This window comes from Harpia harpyja, chromosome 8, assembly GCF_026419915.1.
Source record: "Harpia harpyja isolate bHarHar1 chromosome 8, bHarHar1 primary haplotype, whole genome shotgun sequence".
NCBI lineage: Eukaryota > Metazoa > Chordata > Aves > Accipitriformes > Accipitridae > Harpia > Harpia harpyja.
This window is the reverse complement of record NC_068947.1, coordinates 42,150,320-42,166,737: the sequence shown is the minus strand read 5'-3', so window position 1 is coordinate 42,166,737 and position 16,418 is coordinate 42,150,320. Positions and strand designations below refer to the sequence as shown.

The following is a 16,418-nucleotide window of genomic DNA, read 5'->3' as shown; positions in this document are numbered from 1 at the left end:
TACCAAACCTTCACTGGCCATGGAAGTTTTGGTTAGTCCAAGAATCTCTCTCTGCTCTGACTTCAGACTGAAACATGCTTTCTGTCACTACAGGATGGAAAGTGTATATCTTTTAGCAGTGCAGATAGGTCAGTGTCTAATTGCTCTGTCTCCTGACTACTGGTACTGCAATAAATTTTTAAAAATACTGTGCATATGGTATTGACAAACTATATATCTAAATATAATCATTTAAGAGTCATATTAATTAAATCAGTTCAAAGTTTGGCTGATCAGGCTCTTCCTAAGCTTGTTATGAAAGATTAGAAAATGTTATTCCATCTTTGGGTCAAAATGAGGCAGAACTGTGGCTGAACACTTAGGAGTGTATAAATGTGGAATGCACACCCCTCAGATCTTCCAAGTTCTCTACCATTAACTCTAACACCCTAATCTGATGTACTTTTCCTGTATAAAACGTTGAGGTATATTTTTTGAGAGCGCCATAATTCATGCTCTCCATGAGAAAATTTGGCAAAAATAGTTTTGCTTAATATTGCTTATAATCCCTTGGGCTTTTGCCAACTAAGGTATTGAGGAACACAGAATACAAAGTATCCGAAGGATTTAAATCCTTGAAAAGATGAAATTCAAGAAAGAAGTTTTCAAGTGGCTTTTAAACTCAGGTCTCCAAAACTCATGAATAATGAACAATGGTCTTTCAGCAGAGCATGCGTGTATGTTGAGAGTAGAAGAACCAGCAGAGTTTCTCTAAAGAGTTTTTGCAAAAAATCTCAGGAAGAAAGAGATCCTCAAACTTCTTCCCAGAGTTTGTATGATCAGACTGTAAAGACAACACTAGATCTACTAGAATCAATGAGACCATTACCCTTGGGATTTCATCATTAACAACTATTCCCCTCTTGAGATCTCATTTTCAGGAAGGGAGCAGTAGTGTTTTTTATGGAAAGAAAATGTGAAAACATGGAGAGTTCCAGATATTCTGCCTACAGAAGCTATAGCAGTAACGCACTAAAGTAACTACAGAAGGAAACAAAAGTCTAGAGGCAAAATGACATAAAAGCAGAATCAAAAAAGAGGTAATAAAATGAAGGGGTTGTAGTTCTGGATTTGAGCATTTCTCTTATACTGTCCTTCTTGCTAAATGCATAATTACCAACCTTACAGACTGAACTGTGTTAATCAAAAAGAGGTGGTGGTTAGCAGCAGCTCAGCAGTTGTGTGTAAATAGAGTTTTAGATATTAAATGACAATTAAAGGCTTTTAAAAAGTAAATTTCCAAGTGATGAACTCAGCTTCATGAGGGCTGGAAGGAAAATAGTAAAGCTGGATTCAGCCACAAACCACTAACTATAAACAAATGACTGGCAGCATGTCTACTTCCTAAAATACCTTATTAGCACCCTGTCTTTAACTCTTCCCTCATGGAAAAAACTCACAAAGAGCTGCAACAAAATATTGAAACCTAGCTCAGCTTCTGAAACCAGCAAGTCTGGAGAATGCCTTATTTTAAAGTGAAAATAGCTAGAGACCTAAAAACTGGATTATTCTCTTAAATTTCATTGCTACCCTATTGTCGTGGTTTAACCCCAGCCAGCAACTAAAAACCACGCAGCCGCTCACTCACTCCCCCCCACCCAGTGGGATGGGGGAGAAAATCGGGAAAAAGAAGCAAAACCCGTGGGTTGAGATAAGAACGGTTTAATAGAACAGAAAAGAAGAAACTAATAATGATAATGATAACACTAATAAAATGACAACAGTAATAATGAAAGGATAGGAATGTACAAATGATGCGCAGTGCAATTGCTCACCACCCGCCGACCGACACCCAGCCAGTCCCCGAGCGGCGATTCCCCGCCCCCACTTCCCAGTTCCTATACTGAATGGGACGTCCCATGGTATGGAATACACCGTTGGCCAGTTTGGGTCAGGTGCCCTGGCTGTGTCCTGTGCCAATTTCTTGTGCCCCTCCAGCTTTCTCGCTGGCTGGGCATGAGAAGCTGAAAAATCCTTGACTTTAGACTAAACACTACTTAGTAACAACTGAAAACATCAGCGTTATCAACATTCTTCTCATACTGAACTCAAAACATAGCACCGTACCAGCTACTAGGAAGAGAGTTAACTCTATCCCAGCTGAAACCAGGACACCTATATCCTTAAACTTCACGTGGGCAGTCATGACAAGTTTTGGGTCATGATCTAGAAAAAAACCAGCCTAATGTGTGGCTGATGGCAATGAGTGACAACTGAGAAGAGGGGGAACTAGTCCTGCCAGAACGGCTAAGCTCAAAGGAGGGTCCTGGATGCCCCAGAGTGACTGTAGACTTGCTCTTATGCCATGAAGTTTGTGGCTTTTTAGCGTTCATCTCACTCATTTTTTTCAGGCTGTGCGAGACAGAGTGTCTGTGGCTGGTTGCCGGTGGGGACCCCTCAATTAGGGGAGCCTGTGTGAGTGCAGGTGGCTGTGGGAGCATCCCATAGTAATGCAGTTGAGTCTTTTTCTCCCAGAGCCAGTGAGAAGAGGTGAAGCCGTGGTTCTCCAATGAGGCAATGGTGATCCATGCTTGTCTCAGGTCCTGGATTCATCCCACCTTCCCTCCACCTCATAGTTGCAGTATAGGAGCTTAAAACCTCATTACCTGGAGAGATTTAGATGGGCAATGGAGTCAGTCTCAGGAGGTACACATCCCTGTCCATTGACTGGAAGAAGTCTAGGGTAAGTGGGACCATGAACGAAATACTTCTGATAAGTGTCCAGGTGACACAAATCCAGATCTGTAAGTCAAGAGCACCCTGACCAGGAAACAGGCGCTGCATGCATTTCCCTTCACCTGCATAAAGGGGCAGAAATAAGTATTTAGGGTGCAGCCTCATGTCTTAAAACATTTTGATAAATATTCCACCTTGGCTTTTTTTCTTAAGGCCTTAATTACAGTCAAGAATGGCTGTGCTACCAGCTGCAGTTTCCCTTAGACCCAAAATCACAGAGCATTACATAATGCTATGCACTGGTGCTTAAAATTGAATGTCATTTTTACTTAAAGGCACTAGCAAGTGTTAAGCAGGAAAAAAAAAAAAAAAAAAGAAAAATCATGTACCAGGATAGTAAGTGTGGTAGGGATAGAAAAGAAATGTGAACAATGCTCACACTTCCTCAACTTTGTTGTGCCAAAACCCAGTCCCCACACAAACTTTCTCATTCACTCCCATTTGATTTCCCATTTCCACTTCCGCTTAACTTCTGACTCCAACCCCTTTCTGGTAAGGCCCTGCTTTATTCCTGCCCACTTTGTTTTAATCTTTTGTACCTGATCTTATCAGGAAATGTGCTCAATATAACATAAGCTATTGTAGCTATTTTTAAAGATTTAATAAACAGAGGTTGATGAGGACAATAATAGAAGATGACAAACTACAGAGGACTCTCCGTAAATCTGCATCTTTTCTGCTTATATTATAGCCTCACTGATTTTTCTGTTACCATAGAGTACCCCAGAGTCTCATGTTCATCCTTCAAGCAATTTATAGAAACACATTCACTTCCTGTTTGGAAAGGGAGGAAAAGAAACATTTTGATTTTTTTTTTTTTTTAAATTGTTGGTGGTGTTAGAAAGAGCTACTCACATGGCCCTGAAAACAGAAGACCTCTGTTGAGGCATTGAGGCAGGAAGGGGGAGAAGGTTCCTGTACTGTCCCCTGCACACTTTGCAGAAGTGCTATTTTCTCAGTTGTAGAGAAACCCTATTAAAAGGTGATGATTTGATATGAAGGAGAGCCTTGTCCTTTAGGATACGGATTAAGATCACCAATTTATTTCTATGCTGGGCATTCAACAAATCTCAGAATCACAGTGTAATGATTAAGTCCTATCTGAATTTCCCTGTGCCACCTGGTCACCTTCCCAGTCCCTGCAGAATACACCTCATTTAAATTTCATCAATTTTCTTCTTACTGCAGACTTTCATTAGCTTACTCTTTATCTGCCCTGAAGTGTGTAATGATAATAGTGTTGCTTATATAGCTTCTTTCATTTTCAAAGCATTTTACAAACATTAACTAATTAATGGGGAAGGCAGAGGAACAAATAATGAATTTTTCAATGTATTGGTGAACTGATATAGATAGATAATATGATTTGTTCACTACCTGAGTAGTTCAGAGGTGGACTTTAATTTAAAGTGCTGGCCAATTTGACTGTCACTGATGATGACAGAAAAAAAATCAGTTTATGTTTCTCCTACATGAGGCACCTTTTTTCAATTGAATTCATGCTTCAATCCTTCATTTAAAATTAGTTCCATTGAATGGAATGCCAGAAGCACAATATACTGGTTTTCACAGAAATGAAGAAATTAAGATCCACACAATTATTTCTAAATCATCAAAATCTATGGATTTGATATTTCAGCTGAAGAAATAATTTCATACAATTTTAAAAGCTACTTTTGTGCAATTTCATGCTCTACAAAAAATCCATTTGGATACAGAACCGTGACGCTTTATGCAAACATCTCACTTACTGGTTAATAATAATGGTTTAGCTTGGGTTTTTCCATCTTTGCTTTCATTGACCACCTACCATCATTTTCTGCTGAGGAGCAAGAGAAACTGCCCATTTATAACCAAAATTAGAGACACATGATCAAAGTAAACTAAACTGGGGGGAAAAAAAACTGTTGATGCTGTGATAGAGCAGCAAAAGAGTGGTCTCTAAACTTCCCTTTCAAAATATTTATTCTCTGATTTGTGATGTAGTAGGAGGAAGAATGAAAGAAGATTATCAAGCTGTGTTTCTTGCGGTGGACGTATTTATTAAGGAAAAACTGAAGGACTTGGGAGACCAGCACTGGAATGTGCAACTTTTTGTCTCCCAGAGTTACGGCATGTCTGTGCTGGTTAACCAAGCTGAAACCGTGCGAGGGCTGGTTAGTGGTGAAGTCTTGTCTGCAGTCCAGAGGTAATTCTTTTGGGAATAGGTTTTCACCCTTTTCAAATGTGTGTCCAGAACAGCCAAAGTTTTAATAGATCATGGAAAAGAGATGAATCATTCTGATAGTATAAAAATAGTGGGAAGGAACCACTTACTTACTAAGTCTTTAAAAAAAACCCCAAACCCAAAACCACGTTTGGTTTGATTTAATGTGTGGGTTCCCATTACTCATGACTGCTGGCAACTGCTGGTACTGTGTCTGAATTGCAAAAACATGCAGGAAGTTAGCACAAAATTATTATTTATTCAAACGCTGTTACTGGAAGAATGCTTTTCAGAGAGTGGCACCAGGTATGGGCAACATGAGGTGCTGCTTGGGGCAGCAAATGGGTCAGAGCCGCACAACCTGCTTTACCTAATACAGTGCACTGGGAAGCCAAGATCAGGGTTTGTAGGATGGCAACTACTGCTAAGGAAGGGGTTTCTCCCAGAAGTAGCCATTGCTGGTCCTAGTCCACCCATCTCCTTCCTTAGCCATCCCAGCAAGTATGTCTTTTCAGGGACCTTCCTCCCGTCTTTGTCTCCCAGCTCTATCCCTTCTCCCTTCTGTGCCCTTTCTGTGAACAGAGCAGCATAGTTCTGGCCTTCGTCTGCAGGGCTGCAAAATTCCATCTTGCCAACAGGATCACAGAAGCTTGAGCCAGCCCTGGTTATTCATTAGTTGCTCTCTGTCACTCTGCTTTTAAAAGGATTCAGTGCTCCAGCCAAGGACCAGGAGCTGTACTGTGTGATTTGGGTGACCAAACGCACAACAGCGAACAGTCAGAGGCACACTGATTAATCAAAATTATTTACCAAATATTTGTGAATAAAGAATATCTTTGAAGGCGAGGTTCTTGTTAACAATTCATTAGCAAGGAAAGGAACCTGATTTATAATGACTCGTCTCTGTGGTAAGCAACTGAGTCACTTTGAGCTCTCTCCATAGGGGTAACCTCTTTGGAATGGTATTGAGCTCTGTGAAGAGCAGTCCTTGTTTTGTCTCTGTTGCATATCTAAGACCGTAGATTTCATTGTTCATGACAGTATATCCACCATATTATCAGGAGACTCTAGCTGCAGGCGAAAACCAGTTTTAGAAATAAAACTTTCTACTATCTGAGAATTACTGTGGTAATGAAGAAAAGTTTGAAACAATAACAAGCTTGAGTCAAAGAGATTATTTCAAAAATTTACACAGAAAACTTCTCTAAATTCTATTTAATCCAGACAGGGAAAGGGCAGGGGGGCGGGGGAGGGAAGAGGCTTCCATATTTAATTTAATTCTTGATTCATTTGCAAATTGCTTGACAAACAAGTTTATGCATATTAATTACATTTCTAATGAAAAATATTTGCAGATGCACCTGTTTTCATGGCAAAGTATAGATTTGGCTAATATATATAATTTATTAAATGTTGACTCAACCATTTTGATAGAATATGTATTGCTGGAGGAGCAAATGCTGTCACATAATTTTTTTGCTGATATCAGTCTGTGCAAGACACAGAGTGGCTGGAGCTTGTTGTTTGTGGGGACCCCAAGATTAAAGCAGCCTGTGTGAGTGCAGGTGACAGTGGAAACATCCCATAGTAACACAACAGAGTCATTTTCTCTCAGTGAGGGACTAACCGAAAGAAAAATGTTGATAACAGTCCCCTAGTTTATGTATGCAAAGACTTGCCAGGTGTATTTGCTTGCTGTTTCACAGGGTTTTACCATGAGAACAAAGTCTTTTGAAATATGTCATCAGTGTTGATTCAGCTAGTACCTGACTTGTTCTTTTATTGGCAAAATGGCCCATGTGATGCCACAGACGGGAGCTAACAGTTTGAACCATATTGGTCAAAACCTGAGCCTAGGCAAAATTTAGATCATGGGAAGTACATTGTGCAGCTAGAGTTTGTTTCTACAGGGATCCCTGAGCAATATATTTGATTTTTACTGGTGTGGTATGATTTGAGTTTTGCAAACCATGCTTGTTTTTGTTATTTAAAAGAAAATTTGAAGTAAAATGCTTAAATTAACGTTCACTGTTTATTTCTGCTTCATTATTTAGAGTGTTTATTCAGTACCACAATTTAGTCTTTACTGAGCTAGTAATGCATCTTGTATAGAATTGCCAGAACTATAATATAACATTAGCAAATCTAATGCTAAATGGTGCTTGTTAATGGTTGAAATTATAGTTTAGATCCTGAGAGTATAAAAGCATTGTGAGATCCTTTGCACTTGGATATGGGTTTTGAAATTCATATTAATGTTGATGAAATTTATGCTCGGGGATCTGGGAGAAAATATGCACTGTGAAAACCGAATGTCTGATAGCTGTGCTTTGCCACAATGCATAGTGCTGAAACGATCCTCGCCTGTTGCAAGCCTCACTCAAAGCACAGTAATTATAGTAATTAATGGCATTGTAAAGCACTACTTATTTTTAGTAGGTGTAATTGCCAAGGATGCTTCTTTTTAAAATGCTTTGAACTGCATTCTCTGTCAGTAAGTACAGAGGCTGTCAGATATATTTTTCTAATCGAGAAAAACAAATCAGTCATCAAAGTCAAAATTCTTAGGAATAGTGGAGCCATAGTTCATGCTGAGAAGGGACTCGCTCCCTCAGGAGTGACGTTGATTGATTTTTAATGTGTCTGCTCGTGAAGTAAGATACTGTTTTAACACCTGAACAAGGCTGTGACAAGCGATTGTGACAAGCGATGTACGAAGCTTACCCCATCACCTAGGTTCAGCTCAGATTGTGCTTACGGGGATAGCCTGAGCTTTACAAAGATCAGTCCCTGACAGGTAAGCATCCTGTTTTCTCTGTGGCAGGCTTGTTTGCTTCCTTCAGAAATGCACTGCAAGAAACTCTTACCATGTTACTGCAGCTTAATGGGTAAAATTGAATAAATACAAGAAGAACAAAGGAAATATGTAGGTATGAGAATGACTTTTGGTTGAACAAATGGATTTCACCTTTGCAAAATCAAACAGAAGCATCATGATTTTCTGTAACATTTAAATGACTAAGTAACACACAGAGAAAAAAGTAAAACCAGCTAAGTGAAGAATATATGAAATTATTTACGGCAGATATACCAAAACCCAGGAGGCTTATGAGGAGAAAAACAGTGAACAAATCTGAAAAGCACAAAAACCCCTTTTCTATCAAATTACAAGACAGCTGATTTTGAAAGATAGAAGAGAAGGCCAGGATGGAACAAAACATGATTTAGTAAAATAGTACAGATGTTAACTGAAGAAAGTAGCTATTAAAAAGAAATTAAAATTGGAAACAGTAGACTCCTAATGATACATAATTCTGGGGTCTGGATCCACCACGGTACTATCTCCTTCAGTAGACCTGGTGGGGCTAGTGGGTGACAAGGTCAACAATGTTTCATTGCACCCAAATCCAGGGTCCAAAACACTCAAATGCAGCCTACCATTTCTTGACATTTGAAGTCTGTCATCTATAGCAGAGTACCTATAGCATCAATGCACATTTTTACAGATACTGAAGACTTAAGTCCTTAGCATGGAGTCAAATCACCAGAACCTTACTGACTTGCAAGAAGCTAGCCCTGTCTCAACTAGCTGAAGACTCAGCTTTAAATAAGGTGGTTTAGTTAAGAACTGAATGATTAAACTACCATATATGACAGAGAGATTAGCACTACACTGGTTTCATAACAGGGTAATTCATTGGACTTCAAATGACTCCTAGTTTTTCATACGAATATAACTAGTCAAAAGAAGAACAGTTGTATGATAGGGAAGAGACCAGGTTGCAGAGCACAGCCAGTGATACAGACTGGTTTAAACTGGAAAAGTTTAAGGGGGGTGCAGAGCAGTCTTTGAGAAAGAAACCACAAAAGTCACAGTGAATAGGCAACAAGAATTTTCTGGGGAATAGGTATTTACTGTCTTTGAGTTTCTCTCCTGTTTGTTTCTTTTTTAAAAGGTTAAACACAAAGAATGGGCAAGTCTGTCTAGAGAGGGTGGGTTGGGCTGTAGTGTGGAGCAGATGAGAAATTCAGCTGCTTGTGCTATCAGAAAAGCCAGCCTTCACTAGCTGCAGGTCCGTGTGGAAACAGCAATTTGCTACGTGATGCTCTGCAGAGGACAGCTGTCAGATGAGAAGGACTGACTGCTGCAAATGAAGTCATTAGATTTGTTCAATCCAGTCACCTCTGACACTATTCTCTGCAAGTTTTACCAAACATTCATTGACACAGTGGCATATATATTCAGCTGTGCTGGAGAGAACCAGCAATCAATGGAGAATTCAGAGCATTTAGTTTCAGTGTGCACTGAGTCTGAAGGTACTTTTTTTCATCACTTGTTACTTGTTTGGGGGTTTGGGGTTTAGGGGCATTTTTTTTTTTTTGTGGTGGTGGTGGTGGTGGTTCCTCAGAGGAAAAAAATGTCTCAGCTAATGTGGGTGTTAATATGTGGAAAGAGTTAGTCTTGAAGCAGCCATGTAGGCTGACAGACTAGGATCCCTTTTGTTGTTCTGCTCTACCTCTGATTTAATATCCACATCTCACTGGAAACCCAAACACAAATAATGAGGCAAATGGCAAACGCACTTGTGTCAGTACTTCCACTTTCTGATGATTTCTCAAGCAGGACTTTCCATGGCTGTGTTTGCAGTTCAGATAAAACTGTAGGAAATAATGCAGGTATACTAAGGCACTAAAAGTGATGGTCAACAAATAAGGGCTCAGCATGTGCGCATTTTAACGAGGTGTTAATTGAGAGTAGGATGAAGGTAAACAGAGAGCTCAGAGAGGGGGCTGTTGGATTTGTTAGAGACCAGAACCATCTAAATGCTGCGCTCTCTAATACAGAATAAGGACAAGTTCAATTGTAGTTTTTCCTACTTCAGGCTGTGTTACAGTTATATTGGTTGGAACATTTGTAATTGATTTACTAAGAGCTATCACTCCAAGTTCAAAAAAACAGATGGGTAGTATTTAATTGCTGAAGCAGGACTGCTCATGTATTTACATATAGAAAATGAAGGAAGCAAAATATTCATTCTGACTGTGTCCCATTCTTTAATCCTCCAGTTAAACTGAAAATTTGTCTAGTGCTGTGTTCCTGAATCACATCACAAAACACTGAAGTCATTTTATAGCCTTTCCTTTTCCTCTTGAAAGAGTGTGGCAACACTATACTTCCATATTTCAAGTGTTTCAACCAAGGAGAAAGTCATATGAAAGGCTCTCAAAAGTGCTACTTTATCTCCATATTCACTATTCAGGCTTGAAAGTGAACCCTTTTTTGGCTGCCACACAGAATAAAATATTTAAAGACAGGCCTTTGATTTCCTACTTTAAATAGAAAACAAAAGTACTGTTTTTAGGAAGCTAAATCACTTTTTACTCTGATACTTCATTAAGCTCACTAGAGACTTGTGTCTGTCTCAATTTTCAAAGTGCTGCAAGAGGTTTTAGTTTTGTAATTCCTCTTTGACTGAATCCCTTATTCCCTGCTTGGAACTGTAGTAAAGCTGAAATGTGAGTCGTATGAAAGTTGGGAATATTCTTGTGGGTTTTTTCCTGCAAAACTAGTGTGCATGTAGCTAATGGGCATATTTTTTAAGTGCCCTTAATCTACATCCGTAACTTGAAGTGAAGCATTGATTTTTTTGCAGGGTATAGTTATTTTTACCAAAGTGTAACGCTCTTCCGTATCTGCTTATTTAGTGATAAAACTGACCCATAGACTGTGCAGCTGTCAAAGGGCTGCATGAATGGGCACTTGCCTTATGATTAGATGAAGGGGAATCCCTGAGTGGCAGAAAGCCAGCATCAGTATTTTACCTACACGATCTCCTGGGCGATAATACCCTGAAGAAGAAAATGTGGCCAAAATAAGCATAGCAACCTTTGCACGATTATTGCCAGCCCATACTAACTGACTAGAGCAACTCAAAACTCTTCTGTTTATAGGAGAACCAAGCTGCCCTCCTGCTTGGCAATTAATTAGGGAGAGCATAAGATGCTGTGTAATGTTAGGATCAACTTTGTCCCTTTATTCTGTCCCAAGCATGAGAAGGTTGAAAAACAGCTACTTTCAGCCTGAACAAAAGTGCCACAACGCCACTGGATGGGCTGTGTTTTGTGCAAGCCTGTCCCAGGTGGAAGGCATCCAAGACCCACAGCATTTACAGCCCAGGTGGCTAGTCAGTATGGTTTGGTTCTCTGATACCATGTGTCTCAAATGGAGCACCTGAATTTCCCTCAGCCCTGCTCAGAATTGCTCAGCTGTTGCCCTGCTCAGGGGCAATGCTTCCATGTAGCACCACATAGGCTGGTGATCTAGCATCTTGGTAACACTAGGTCTGGTGTTGTTTTTCATTCAATCTGGATGAAATCAATCGCATTACAGATGGTTCAATATATAGTTCAACAGACATTATTCCAAATGCCTGTGGAACTTACTAGAATAAAAAAAAAATATTCTTATTCATAAAAATTTTTGACCCGCCTATAGAATTCTCTAGCAAAAATGGTATTCCCTGTTAAATTTCACCAGATAGTTTCAGGAAGTTATTCTGAAGTTGCTATTTTCTACAAAAACTTATAGCACTTATTAATAACCACAAAGGTAAGAATCAACAAAAGAATATGGGAAGATATGCCAGCAGGAAAAAAGTCAAGCAAAATGAAGAATGGTTTATACATCTTTTTGTCTCCTACATTGCTCCAACAGCTAACTCATCTAGACCTTACCCTGCAATCCATGTCTGATCACAGGTGCATCCAAATGCATCCTGGTGTTAAGAGTTGGTGTGGAAGCAAACCGTTCATTTCTCTAAACAGTCAATAGCTTGCACTGTCTAAACAGCTTTATTTTTATGTACTTTCTGTAACCTGAAATTTCAACATAAAAAAGTTAGAGAACCTCAAGGTGCAACATAGTACAAGACAACTACAGGTATTCTGAACATTGGACTTTTGGCATCCATTTTGATTAAAATTCATTAACGTTTTCTAGGTCATTATACTCGCCTACAACACACAAAGACTTGGCATGCCAGGATCTGCTCTGGGGAAGAAAGGGTTGACCAATAATAGATTTCACCCTTCAAAAATGGAAAAAAAAAAAAATCCATGAAACATGGTAAAATAATAATTACATGGGAGTGGTGTGCAAATGATAATGTCTGATTGAATACCTCCTTTACTGGAGATTCTACTACTATGGTAACAGACAAAAAGCCTAATATATTCTGACTAATCAGGATTGATGTTAATTAAAGAAGAGTTCAAGATAATGATTCTCATTACTATGTGATAGCTAGAAATAGATTGTTCTATCTCTAGGTAAAATAAGCAATTAGATAACTTCTGTTTTTAAGGACTTCTTTTTTAAGAAGTCTTATCTCATTCTCTGTTCTTTTTCTGTTGTCAAAATATTAATATATACATGTCTAATTTTTATCACTGTTCATCTAGATGCACTTTTTTTTGTAGTTCTCAGGCTGCATTATTCTTTGACTTCAATGGAATTATTTTTCCTGTTGCTATAAGGAAAACTTATTGGTTAAAAAAATTAGAGATGCCAGCAATAAAGCCTTGGACTATACACTGGAAAATACAGACAATGCGAAGTAAAGGCAGAGTTGAATACCTCACGGAAGCGGTAGAGTTTTCTTTAGAAAAGGAAAAAACCTTCAATTTTGTCTTCCTAGTCATTTGAATGCCCTGATAGGAGAATATTGGAATGATAAAGCCCCCCATTTAGAAGGAGTTTCTTGTTTCTGCAGATAGGAAAAAGCAGGAAGACAAAAGGCCTCTGAAAAATTGTTGGCTTCTCAATCCTTTCCTAAAACCACCACGAGTGGTGGTTTTAGCATCATCGCTTGCATTTCTCATGTATGAGGGTATAAGGAAATCAACAGCCTCTCCAAATCCTAGGTGCTTATGAGCTGGCACCATCAGACTTCCTTAGCGAGGAAAACAAAAGAGGATTCATTTCAGTGACAGAGTGGCTCTACCAGATTTCTTCTTTTTTCTGTTTTTCTTCTGTTGGACACTAGATGTTTAAAAAGTTCAAGAACTGTAGGTATTAAACAAGGTGGGCTGTGTCATCATGAACTTGTAATCATCTTTAATAACCAAAGGACTCATTGACTTAAATTCTGCCTTTCTATGTGCCATTTGTCAGAGTGATTACCCAGGACTGCTACTGATACAAGGGCAGACCTGGAGTCAATCTCTGTGGAATTAAGCTGTTGTACTTTTGAAAGAAATATTTTAAAATGGTGTTTTGGTGATACTAGAGATTTAACAAATACTTTCTGTGAACATGTACAGTCATTGGATCTGTGCAGAACTGAATAAAACTGAAAACTCATTGGACTGGAGGTTTCACTGAAAACCAGGCTACAAAATCTTGTGGTAAATCCAGTTCAAGACTCGAACAGGCAGGATGAACTTTGAGAGAAACTGAGCTGAATTTTCAATAAATATAGACTTTGTTGGTGGAGGAATACTTGTAATTAAACTACAAGGGTTTCCAGGACACTATCCATTACCACACAGAATACAGTGGCTTTGTCTAAGACTTCATTTGAAACCTGAGATTTATTCAAACCCAGAAATATCAGGTGATACTTAAGGTGCACAGATACATGTGCAATAAAGCAAAAGGTTATCTGCTGCAGTGCACAAGAAAAACAAAAACACTGAGCATAATCAGGAGATGGCATACGTAAATTGCATAGGGAAAGACTAATGAGTTTACCTATTCCTACCTGTTTATATTCATATAAAACTGTTCCTTACAGTATGTCGCTCACTGTTTTATTTTGCCTTGCTGTAAGTTCACTGAGAAAACTTAAATAAGCAGGATCTCAGGAAGCCCATGCAATCTATTACAAATGGTTGGAGAGAAATTGATTTAGAAACCACTAATTTGTTTAAGAATGAAATGAACTGAAGCACCAAAACACTAATGGAAATGTAGTTTGTATTAACTGTAGAATTGTAGCGAAATGTCTTTGAATATGGTATATGGTTTAGAAAAAGAAGCACTCATAGACAAAAGGCAAAATATGTTTATGTCGTCTGTAAGGATAGAATAAGGAAATATTTGCGTCAGAGAAATTAATGAATTCACATTGTATCACTGGATTCACAGTGTTCCGTGATACAACTGCTTGGAACTGAATAGCAAATACACAGTTCCCTAAAAGGAGAATTTGTTGCCAGCTGAAATAAATGGAAAATGTTCATCATAGAATCATCATGGAATGGTCTGGGTTGGAAGGGACCTTTAAGATCATCTAGTTCCAAGCCCCCTGCCATGGGCAGCGACACCTTCCACTAGACCAGGTTGCTCAAAGCCCCATCCAACCTGGCCTTGAACACTGCCAGGGATGGGGCATCCACAACCTCTCTGGGCAACCTGTTCCAGTGCCTCACCACCCGTACCATAAAGAACTTCTTCCTTACATCTAATCTAAATCTACCCTCTTTCAGTTTAAAGCCATTGCCCCTTGTCCTATCACTACATGCCCTTGTAAAAAGTCCCTCTCTGGCTTTCTTATACGCCCCCTTTAGGTACTGGAAGGCTGCTATAAGGTCTCCCCAGAGCCTTCTCTTCTCCAGGCTGAACAACCCCAACTCTCAGCCTGTGTTCACTATCAGCAGAAGGCCAATGGCACACAGCTGAGACATTAATCACACATGAATTCTCCAGCCAGATCTTTATAACATTTTACAAAATTGGGCCAAGCTATATAGGTATCAACAGTACCCTTTCAAACTAACCTCTGTGTTGCTTTTTAATAAGGATATATGTGTAGACCATTCTAAACTTTCTAAATTGGATGATGTGATAGCTCTTTAAATTTTGCAACTTTAACTCATTTAAAGAAAGTAGAAACTAGTGTGTGGGAGACATTTAGTGACATATAGGGATTCACAAAGTACTTGAGAAGCTTGAAAATAATTTGATTATCTTTGTATCACACTGGGTTTCCTCCTGAGCTCCTGGGAACTGTACAGTTACCATCTGTGTTCATCCTAGATTATTTAAGGCTTCTGGCTAGGAAATCCTTGGTTTACTGTGAGATTTCTGGTTTGTCACATAAATTATTGCCATGGATTGAAGATCTAATGGAATTCTTTTCAGCTTTCACCAATACTTAGTACCAAGGAACATTTATGGTCTTTGATGAGGAAGGAGGCAAGTATAAATGTTAGGTTACAGTCATTATCTGACTGGGAGAAAAATAATTAATGCCATAGCCTGTACTGAGAGAGCTTTTAGAACAAACAAAAAGTAGTTGGCTTTAATGAAGAAGCTGAAGCAAGAGGATACTTAGCAAAAAGGTGAATTAAAGTGCTGTTGGAAATCTCATTAGTGAAAAACAGTCCACTAATAACTTGCTTAAGTTACTTAGGTGAAAATTATCTTCAGTGTATTTCTTTACGAAAGAACAGATCAAGCAATATTTCCCAATTTCAACACAGTCTGTTTGGTTCATAATATGCTTTTCTGATTCCAGATCAGGCTTTTCAGCAGACAAGAGCAATAAGCACCCTGCTGCTTCTGTGTTACCACTTCTCACAAGACACAGAATATCAGTAAGGACACTCTGCCTCATAAGTGTCATAGTGGGAAAGGAACATGGCTGCTTCATGTGAAGTACACCGAGTTAGAAGTGGTTCACCCCAGTGGCTGGTGGCAATCCCAGCAACATGTTTCTGGTAAGAAAATGAGGATAAACCGACTGAGATATGATTTCCAAGGAGTTGCCTGCAGTCAGATTTGTTGTGTAGGTTTGTTCCTGGATAAATGTCCTGAGTGACGGCTTCATACCCAGATCTGTCATGTCATTCTGTCCAACCATGGGTTATAGGTTATTTTTCCAAAGCTTAAGAGCTTAGCAATTTCTTTTTGTTTTGTTTTGTTTTGTTTTGAGCACCTTTCCCTTTCTTTTTCTTGTCATTTTCAGGTACAAGGAATGATTCATCTCCCTTCTTCCTTGTGACTTTCCACCTCAGGTGAACCAAGCAGAAATGGAACCGCCACTTTTTAAATAGAAGATGGAGATCTATGGGGTTGGTCTTTTTCTTCAACATTTTCTTGTCTCAGTTGCAGTTTCCTAGGAAGCAAGCATACTCCTCACAATGTTTTCACAAACAAACCTTGTAATTTCCCTTTTCACATTATTGATTCCAAGCATTTCTTGGATACATCTGTAGACATTGTTGAAAGCACTGAAGTCAATAGCAAGCTTGGGCAGTAGAGTAGACCGCAGGTGAACAGCACTATAAAGGATTGTAAACAAACTCTGATGCTGGTCTTACAAACCAAGAAATAGAACACAGCTGTAGCCTTCATCTCTATTTTGTCTTTCCATGTGGCAAGAAAACTTAGTAGATCTGAAAGCAGTTAATAAAAGCAGTATAAAACCTCATC

General features: G+C 39.0%; 1 long non-coding RNA gene across 1 annotated transcript in view; it reads left to right on the top strand.

Annotated features, from left to right (window-relative positions):
* LOC128144999 (uncharacterized) overlaps positions 1-16,053 on the top strand; it is a 211,599-nt gene extending 195,546 nt beyond the window's left edge. The window contains exons 4-5 of the long non-coding RNA XR_008236279.1: positions 15,502-15,703; positions 15,952-16,053. This is a non-coding gene — a long non-coding RNA (uncharacterized LOC128144999). The remainder of the gene's footprint in view (positions 1-15,501; positions 15,704-15,951) is intronic.
* Positions 16,054-16,418: the final 365 nt, after the last annotated feature.